Raw genomic sequence first — 10,626 nt, 5'->3', positions numbered from 1 at the left:
CGAAGGCTGGCGACGCTGGCACTGCTAGCATTAGCCACACTCGGGAGACCGATTTGAGTGTTTTCTTAACTTGAGGCTAGTCTGAATTGAAATTTGAGTTTAATTGACAGGGAAATTAGATGCTACAAACATCCCTAATACATTTCATAAGAACATTTTTACCTAGATATTAATATCAAGCTGTGCAATTAATCTAATCTGGTTTCATATATGCTACATTTTTTGCAGCTATGTACTCACCTTCTGCTGGTAATTAGAAAGCATCTAGCTTTTAATGCAGTTTCCTATTGACTTCACTGTTGAGACCAAGCAGCCACTTCTTTAATACAGTCAATGTGACAAAAACAGGATTTTTTTTAAAATACAAACATGCACAAATAAAAAAAATGAACTGCTTCAGTGATGGTAAGTCACATAGAAAGTTTGCAATGCCATTTGCTGACAAGTTCTAACACTTTTATTGAGCCCTGTGACTGTCCTTATCAGCAGGGCTGTGCAGATGACCGGTGTCTTTTTCTTGATGCGACTTGTACCCGCTCCCTGTGATGCTAATGAGGCTCTCCCAGCAGGCCCACTGACAGCCTCCTGTTGCGTGGCCTCGTCTCTTTTAGCACTGCACAGCAAAAACAAAGAGTTGGGCGGGTGGCGTCCATTCAACCCAGTGCCCCGCTCCACCTGCACCAACTGTGCCTCCAGAAAGTGCAGGCGTAAGTGTATTTGTGCTATGCAAATGCGGAGGGACAAAAAAATACTGAAGTGCACAAAGTAACAGGGATGTGATGTGAATATGAAGTCACAGAACACACTTAATTTGATTTTGTGTTTGTGTGTGTCTGTGCACTCACACACACACACACAGTGACACAAACTAAGCCAGTCTGCTGCTTCCAGGCGCAGGGTGCAGGTGAGAAACGCCTGCCAAATTTCCCTAGCTGGAGCACTCGTTTGCATATGCAGATGTTAATTACCACTGGAGCTTGTATGGGCCAATCAGCAGGCTGCTGGAACAGCTTGTGCATCCCGCTCTCCCCCCTCCCACAGGTCGCCGTTTCCTCCGTTACTCCCCTGGCTGATAATAAAGATAATCACCTCCGATTTCCTTCATGGCTCATTTTCCCCTTCTCGCTCTTGAAAGGCCAGAGCGCCGCTGTCTGATTCTCCACGCTGTGCTCTTATCAGCACGCCAGGGCCGAAGGAGCGGGGCACGGGGCCAAGGAGACGTACCACCTGCCACAAGCTCACCAGAGGGGACAGATTCGTTCAGTCAGGGTCTGAGATACTGAGGGGTAATGAGTGCCAGATTATCCACCCGGTATGGTGTAATTGTGGTTGGAATGAAGGACTGGATGAGAGTAAGGTCAGATCAGATGAGATCCTGTGATGGTTGTTATCTTACACACTGACAGCAGTGTGTCTGCCTCGTCTGCTAGAATGAAAGAAAGCAGGTTTTCAAAAACCGTGAAATTAAGTCGTGGTCAACTACATCCCTAGATTATGGCAGTCATATATTTCAAAAATGGTTTACTTCACGCTCCTTAGAGTGGGTAAAATGTCTGAAAGGTGGTACATATTGATGTTTAAAGCCTCTAAACCAACATCCACCTGAGATTTCTTATTTAGTAGTATATTATGCTGTGCTAGGTGGTCACGATACCAACTCTGTGGACTTTGATCGTTTCTAGTGAAAATGAAACAATTGAGGTTGTGCAAACTTTTGATACTTTGCGATACCATGTGTTTGGAAACGACACAATCTCTGTTGTTTTAATGATCGACAGTAAAGAAAATAAAAAAAGACTGAAATGTTTAAACAGAAGCTGCTTGTTGGATCCAATCAAATGATGGTCACACAATGAGCATCATGAGTTGATCAAATATTGATGCCTGCATGTCATATTTGATGGCTGCTTGTTAGGAGTGTTGACCATGGTTGTAATTGCGGGCTAATGATGATCTATATTTGGATGGAGGTGTTGACAGCAGGAGTTACTTCAAAATAAATATAACAACGGCTAGCACTACAGCGCCATCATTTTGTAATGCATTTATCGCTTTGAGGGAAATTAACAGCATCTTAGTATGCTAGTAGGAAGGTTTTCTGCTTCCTCTGACTCGGTCCTCGATGACTCAAGCTGTCAAGTGCTTTGGCAAAATGTTGATAAAAATGGGATCGGCCTGGCCACACTTCCACAGTCTTTAAAAAAAATGCTCCAAACGTCTAAATGAACTGTTGAATCAGTGATGTTTTATAGCATTCATTTTCACTCAGGTTTCTAAGGCTCACTGGTAAGACTCTCAACTCTGATATTGCATATTAATCTTGACTGTTTCCAGACAGATTTCCAGCAGCTTTAACGCTGATTTCATGGTCTTTGTTACAAAGCAACACATTTACATTTTTTACACTACTCTGGCCTGTTGCACACTGTGTATCCAGTTGGTACCTCTTAGAGCAAGCCATCTGTTACGGGCCTGTACAATAGATCCAATTCCCACTTACTGTCGCCCTCTCCCCCCCCCTCTCTCTCTCCTTCTCTCTGTCTGTATCCATCCTCGTGCTCCCCTGAATCCATTGTCCAGATAGAAACGTGCCTTGGTTTGCAAAGGCTCGCTCTCGGCACACTTCTTTGAGAATTATTTAAGGCTTAGGAGTTTCTGTGAAATGAATATTTGATGTGGAGGACCTGAGCGTCTCCAGACGGGCCCAGAGCAACACTTCAGAGAACGTCTGTGGTGGAGGTGTGTAGCTCCCTGCCTCAAAACACACACACACTCACAAAGCACCTCATCCCTTCATCATACCCCAGAAGAAACACTTTTTCAACGTTTTATGGTAGGTTATTGAATGAAAAGGTGTGCATCATAAAGTCTGGAGGCTGAATTATCTGATCTTGGATGCTTCTCGTCTGAAGCTGTCTTTTATTTTGCCCTTTTCCTTTTTGGCTCGGTTTCCTTCAAGGTCTCTCCAAATATTATGATGTACTTATTCTCTTTTTTGGCATGCATTGCTAATGTTCTCATATTTTCCTCTGGATCTAATCTCTACCTCAATTTACGACATGTTGACAGTTTCAGCTGCACAGTATTAGTCAATTCCATATGTTTTCTGTGGGAAGAATTGGGGGAAGTGTAACACAATAGCTTCAGTTCTTTCTGCTACCACAAGAGTGCAGCGTTGAGTCATTCAGAAATCCCTCTCATCCCTGAGACAAGAGATGATGGGTTTTAAAGGCTGGTCCTGTAGTGCCATCTCATGGTTGGTTGTGTGGAGTGGTAGTATGGTTGATTTTTTTTTTTTTTTAATGCAGGAGACAAGGCTTAACAGAATCAAAAGAACTGGGACATTTTACAACCCCATTTTCCTAAAAGTTGGGATTGTGTGTAAAATGTAAATATAAAACAGAATGTGATGATTTTCAAAACATTGAAAACCAATATTTAATTGCAAACAGCACAATGATGTCATGTCAAATGTTCAAACTGATAAATGTCATTGTGTTTGGAAAATATGATGCCCAAATTTTAGAAAGAATCGGCACAGAGTCATACTCTGATGTATCACTTTAAAGGGGAACTGAGGAGAAAAACTGCTCTAATTTTAATAGTGGAATGTTTGAATATTCTTGCTTAATGTAGGATTTCTGAGACAGAGACAAGAAGGAGTAAAAATAATTTCAATTCCGAGTCGAGATCTTCAAAAAGTGGTCTCGAGTCTCAAGACCGATTTTGAGTGCTTACAACCATACCATCACGGAGGCTGGCTTTTGATCTGTCTCATTTCTCAGTGTCGTCGTCAAACGTTGTGTCTTTGTGCCGTTTTCAATCAAACGTAGGGTTTCGATGCTTTGCAAATATAACACATTCTTTTTTAATTAACATCTACTTTCTTGGAAAAGGAGTTGTAATTGTTTCCTTTAAAGTAATAGTATGCCATCTAGTCCTAATATTGCAGGAGAACAAATCCTAAAAATGAAACATTTGATTCAACAAAACCATATCTGAACTCTTTATAGATCTTTATAAGGTCCTGAGAGATTGGATTATCCACCACACTTTGTTACACTTGTTAAGAATGACTAAATGTTATGCTGCAGGACCTCCGTTATACTCGACTATTTGACTTGTGTGAAAGTGCTGCACAGATGAATCAGACTGATATGTAATGAGAGCCATCTGTGGGCAGCCAGCACTCTAATGAATTATTACCACAGACCTTATCTGGCCATGAGCTGCCAGAACACACACAGTTTATTGTGTATTTACTGGATACCGACACTTCACTGCACTGCAAAGAGCAGCCTGTCATTGTCTGTGGTCTTACCTTGTTGTGATGGATAAAATAACTGTCTTTAAATTATACTCCTTCAAAAACAGGGTATTCATTTGAAATAAATAAAAAAAACCACTGTGCTGTATAAATTGAAAAAAAAAAAGAAGTCTGAAAAATTTCTTTTGTCCTTTTTTTCTGCTGCCGTGGCAACAAAAATCATCATAAAAGTCATAAAACTTGGACGCGACGGGCTCGTATGTTTTTGCTCAATTTGATTGCAAAATCTGGAATAATAATATAAAAGTACATGTAGCGGTGAAAAATGATTTTTGAAATACCTTTTGAAGAGCTTCACTCTTTAGTTTAATTCCGTGTAAGTGAATGTCCTCTGCATCAATCTGCATAAAAATACACTCGAGGAAAATCCTGATCAGGGGTTTAAAGCTCCTGGGGTTTTGAATAAATATCTCCAAAGATCCAAGGCACTCCTGACCTTCTCAACCCCTCTCAACCTTGAGCATAAATCACTTCAAGATGTCTGCCGAGCCAGCCAATCAGAGCCAATTAGGGCTAGTTAAAGACTTGTAGAGTTTTCAAACTAAAACACAAGGGAAAGGATACGAGGAAGCTGGGGACGAAGAGGAGACTTGAAAGGAAGTTTGCAGTGAGACAAAGACGGGGGTGTCAGATGGGACGAGGGTTTTGTGATTAACATGCTCATTGCATAGCTGGGGTTTTCCAAAAAAGTTCTGTTTTGATGTTTCATGCATGATAATCTGCTCACAAAACTTGCACACAGCATCTGCGTGTTCTGTGCATTGGGCTGGGTCAGCTGGGGCCTTTGGGACTGATTTAATGAACAATAGGAGTAGGCTCCCTCCAGAGGGGAGTGCTACAGAAGAACATCTGTATGGCATCAAGGCAACGGAGAAAACGAAGGAGAGTTTAAAGGTGGGAGGAGTAGGAAAGGGAGGATTTTTGGCGTCAGGATTATTGTGTTTTGGAATAACGCAGACCTCTAGATCAAGAAAGCCAGCAGGTCACGCATATCAAGACTAAATAAAAAAATAGATGGAACTGTTCTACAACTCTGCATAAGATCATCCAGTCCCTGAGTCAAATGTTCGACTTTTGTTTTTCCTGCAGGACGAATGCGACTGTGTTTTATGGGAAAAATAATGTTTACACAGAAACATTCTTTGGGTTTCCAAGAACATGATGTCATAACAAAAGAGTTTGAGGCCTCTGTTGTTTCAACTGTTTGCTTCTGTCTCCTCTGGCGGTCTCTTTTCCTCAGTAGGACTTGTTAGCGGTGTCAAGATAATATAATGTTGACATCATATCCTGAAAGCCTGAAAGTCTTTGTGAGTTCAGGTTGTGTTCCTTCCTTTTTTTTTAAAAAAACCAGATTATTAACAGATAGAAAAGCTGATTATCAAAAGTCCATCCATCCATTATCTTTACAAATTTTCCCGTTGGGCGAGAGGCGGGCTGCACCCTGGACTGGTCGCCAATCAATCACAGGGCTGACAGACAACCAGCCACACTCACATTCACACCTACGGGCAATTTTAGAGTCACCAATTGACCTACCGAGCATGACTTTAGACTCTGGGAGGAAGACTGAGTACCCAAAGAGAACCCATGGATGCACAGACAGAACATGCACACACAGAAAGGCCCTGTCCGATGGGGATTCAAACCAGGAAGCTCCTCGCTGCGAGGCAACGGCGCTATCCACTGCAGCCCTATCATTAAAAATATATCTTTAAATGTAAAATTAAAATATATTTTATTATATAAAGTCTATATATGGTCACCTGTGGTTTTAAAAAAAACAATAAAAAAACGGCAGTGGAAAAATGCTCAGCCTCAAAAGAGAGGTTCCCAAACCAACATGTTCAACACAGTCCATGGTTTCACAGAGGTCAGGCTGCTGTGTTATACTATACATTGCCACCACTTTGTCTTACTGTGTTGCTCTTTCCACCCAGCTCCCCTGGTGAGATACCGCTGGTGCCCTGTCACTATGGTGTGGAAACCCTTGGCTCAGGCCAGTCCAGTTTCACATATATAGCAGTGATGGAAGGATGGACAACAAGATACCAGGAGTAACAAGGTCAAGGGTTAGTATAAATACATTTCCATGTTTGTCTTTTCCTGGGTTTGGGGTCATCTCTAGGTCCGTCTGCACACTTCTGGACACACACAGGGCAGAATGGACGGACGCCTGGTTGTTAGGACAAAATCGTGCACGAGGAGAATGGCAGGAAACAGACGAGGAATTCAGATGTGGGAGTGGCGATGGATAGGTCAACAGGATGATGAGGGAGGAGAGAAGCCCATCAGGCTGTATGGAGATGCATTGGTAGTGTCACTGCACGACGAGGGAGGATTTTTCATCCTTTCCTCTGCTCCATTGGTCAAATCATTACTGATGTCTCTCCAAACAGAGTGACCTGACATTCACTCTGCTAATCCTCAGTCCAAGCCCTATGAATGAAAGATAAGATGGAAGGCCTCTCAACTTCCAGCTTCCCTGTTTGTTGATCATAATAAATTGATTTGATTATTGTGGCATGATTGCCATTTTACATGGCCTGAGATAACCTCACTGTAACCTCCTTTAACAGCAGAATATCATCATGTGATCATCACTTTCTCCACGATTGCTTGTTAGAGACAATAGAAAATTCACCGGATTTACATGGAGACCATTTTCCTCTGATGTCACAGTCAGGGTGGGAAGTTGTGATATAATGTAATGTCAGAATATATAACATTTACATTTCAGTCAGACAACTCACTTTTGCAATTGTTTGAAACATTAACTGCAGCAGTAGAACGTAGCTTGTGTTTGGGCATCTCGGCTCCGACCTCATCACTCTTCACAGATTTATTTTACATGCAGACATTTGAGGAGTGATGGGACGATATCTTTAATCCCCCATTCAGAGCCTACAGGTGGATGCTGGGGTGGTGGTGGGGATGAAAGCAAGAGAGCAGTGTGAAATCAGTGCAGCTCGAGTCGTCTGCCTGAACTAGCTTGCAGGCGTTGTCTCCTTAGCTGTAGGCATGGCATATCAGCTTCTTTACTAGATAGGCCCTTAATAATAAGATAGACAGGGGCACTGGTGGCGCAGTGGTTAGTGCGCGCCCCATGTATGGAGGCTGTTGTCTCAAGCAGGCAGCCCGGGTTCGCTTCCCGCCTGTGGGCTCCTCCCCACTCTCTCTCTCTCCCTGATTTCTAAATCTATCCACTGTTCTCTCTATCCATTAAAATAAAAAAAAATCTTTAAAAAAAAAAGATGGACAATGTGCCCCTTCCTCCTCCTGTGTTACAAAGATGAGGACAAAATACCCCAATTGACAGGCTGTTGCACATTTGGAAACAGAGTCTTTGCAGAGCCGTGGTATTGATGTCAAGCTGCTTCTACTTACAAAAACACATATTTAACTTGCCTATAAAACATCAAATATCCCTCATGGCAGCACAGTCCACAGGGGAACATATTCTTGTGTCGGTTTGAAGTCTAAACTCCTGGTTATGAAAGTTCAATCAAGAATGTCCTAACTGTTAAAACCATAAAGGAGGAGGGGTTTTTACTGCAGCAAGTAAGCAGGGGCAGCTCTAAATCTTTTGGCTTCTCTTCCAAAATATTTTACAAATAAAAACATTTTAAAAACTTTTATGAACCTAAAAGAAGAAAATGCTTTAAATGGCTAAAGCCGTTAACAGAAGACTCAGTTCAATTATTTTTAACTTTTGCTGCTGTCTAAAAGCTTAGAATTCAGCATGTGATATTGTAACATACCACAGTACAGAAGGAGGACAAACAACCTGGGCATAGAGACAGATAAGGGAAAATAAGGCCACCACCAGGGTTATTATTGGGAACGGTCACTGGATCTCCTGAGATATTCTCAAATGCATGCATTTCAGGAATACGTGAGCTCCTTATGATACCAATAGCACCCCATATTTCTCCCTGAACAGTCTAATGAAAGTCATGCTCCTATGATAGCTCCATCCAGCTGAATTTGAGATTCACAAAACACCAAAAACTCCTGAAAAAAAAACCCCAAACAAGTCCCCGAGGGTCAGATCCTCTTCTACCATGTGCTGATCCTCGTGATATCCTAACAGTGCCCCACCTCTCACTGCACAGAGATTCTTTGTGCATTTTCAACCAAAATAAGGACAGTTAGCGAGGGTGACTAAAGGGGAATGGGGATGGAAGGAAGAAAGGGATATCAGTTAAATTCTCCAGAAATATTCCCCAGCCAGGCTTGGCTAATCAGGATTCCAGAGCTGCAAAGATGGACATGCTTCACATTCAGAAAGGTGTTTACTGCACTGTGCAAACATAATCACCCACAAACAGATTTCATGCTAGAGGACAAGTTGGAAGGTGGGTATATAGCATTAACCTCAGGTGGGGACCACCTCTTGCAACATTTCTTAAATTCTTTGAAAACAATGGTAAATTATCAACCTCTAGACTGAGAACACATTTGGTCCATTCACTACAATTATTACTTAATGTTTTCAAGTCATGGTCTATATGTGCTCGCTCGTAATGACACTTTTTAGATATAAGAGTGGCTGTCTGTGGTTGTGGCTCTTTTTCAGCTCAGCTCATGTTCACTCAGGTTTCCCTGTGGTCTCGTTTTTATGTTCACGTTTCCTTAGAACAAGGAGGCACGCAGCTACTTTTCAGTTTTCTGATCCACCAGTGTCATTCATAGCAGCTGCTGGGTTCTGAGTGGCTGGAGTATTCTTTTTCATATTTCCATTTAACTCCCTCTTCCTTCCGCAAAAAAATATAATTATTAGTTTACATCTATGTCTGGCTCCATTAAATTCAACGACAGAACCCTCTCACTTGATCATGTGTTACACTTTGATTTAGGACCCATGCCAAACATTTACTCAGTAAATAGTTCCATATGTCAGAACTTATTGTTGGGTCGCTTTTGAGGCAGGTCCCTCGGGACTAAAACGCATTGATAACTATTTAAAAGTGAACGGTTAGGGTTGCCGGTAGACTTGTGGTTAGTGCGCACGCCCTGTGTACGGAGGCTACAGTCCTGCAAGCGGGCGGACCGGGTTCGAATCCAACCTGTGGTGATTCTGATTCTATCCACTGTCCTGTCTAAATAAAGGAATAAAAGCCCAAAAGTAAACCGTTAGAAATAACAAAAATAAAGAGAATGGTGTAAAACAGATAAAGATGTTATAATGTGCCCAAAGTCTGGATAAAAGGGAAAGTAGTAACATAAAATGGCAAAAAGTTTCTGCTCCTCTGAGTCTGCAGGTTTCAGTGTTGGGATAATGATTTCATACATTTTAAGGAAGTGTGTCATCAGTAAGGCTCAACAAATCCTTAACTCCCCTTTCTTGTTGAGTTTGATCTCCTTCTGTCTCAGAATGTCTTAAAGCAAAACAAGACGAGCCAGAGCTTCTTCGTTTTTTTAATCCATGTTGCCATTAAAAAGCTTAATTTGTTGGCCTAACTTTGTTGATTTTCATGTGTACTTCTTTTGTGTATGTGGGTGAGATGGATTTTAAGATGACAGTTTTAGATAGTATACCTTGCTAAATTATTGATTATTTATTATTCTCTTATCTATCTTAGCTTGACTATTCAATTTATTTATTCAATGCACTTTTCTGTGTCTGAACTGTTTCAGCCTGTGCCTCAGTGTGGTTGAAGTACTTTTTGTTTTTCACTTGAGCTGTTTGTCTTTATTTCTGATTTTGTCTTTTGTAGACTTTAAATATAAATGGACCAAGCCTGATTGACACCACCCATCTGTTACTGCAGGGGGCTTTGGAGTCCCATCGATGGCGGTCGCAATGCTGGAAATGCTGTCTCAACCTAACTTTGAGTCAACCTAACAACAGGAACTGGAGCTGAGGTGGGTTTTAAGCTTCTTGAAAACTTGTTATATCGCTCCAACCGTCAAGTCAGCAAAGTGTCTTATTGTGAATAATGCTTATCCTTTATAAAATCCAAATGGATGAGTTATCAAAAAATTCAACCCCCGTACAGTGTGTGTGGATTAAGACATCAGCTAGGGTTAGGTTTATTTGCCTAGGTGTGTATGTGACTTCTGGTGCATTTGCAGCCAGCTTCAAACAGACACTGGACAAACTGCAGGATTTTGCACTTCCACATTTTTCAACACTCGAGGTTGCATCTTGGTTGGGTCTTGATGCCTGCTGCAGATCTAATCTCCTTTGTGGTGATAATAATGAAGTAATGAGATAAAAATTAGCAGTTGGACTGACATCAGGTCAGTCCAAAAATAAGAAAGAGGAATGAAATTCCAGTTAGACTTGTTCAGAATCT

Source organism: Labrus bergylta, chromosome 12 (assembly GCF_963930695.1).
Source record: "Labrus bergylta chromosome 12, fLabBer1.1, whole genome shotgun sequence".
NCBI classification, from domain to species: Eukaryota; Metazoa; Chordata; class Actinopteri; order Labriformes; family Labridae; genus Labrus; species Labrus bergylta.
Note: the sequence above shows the minus strand (reverse complement) of the source record.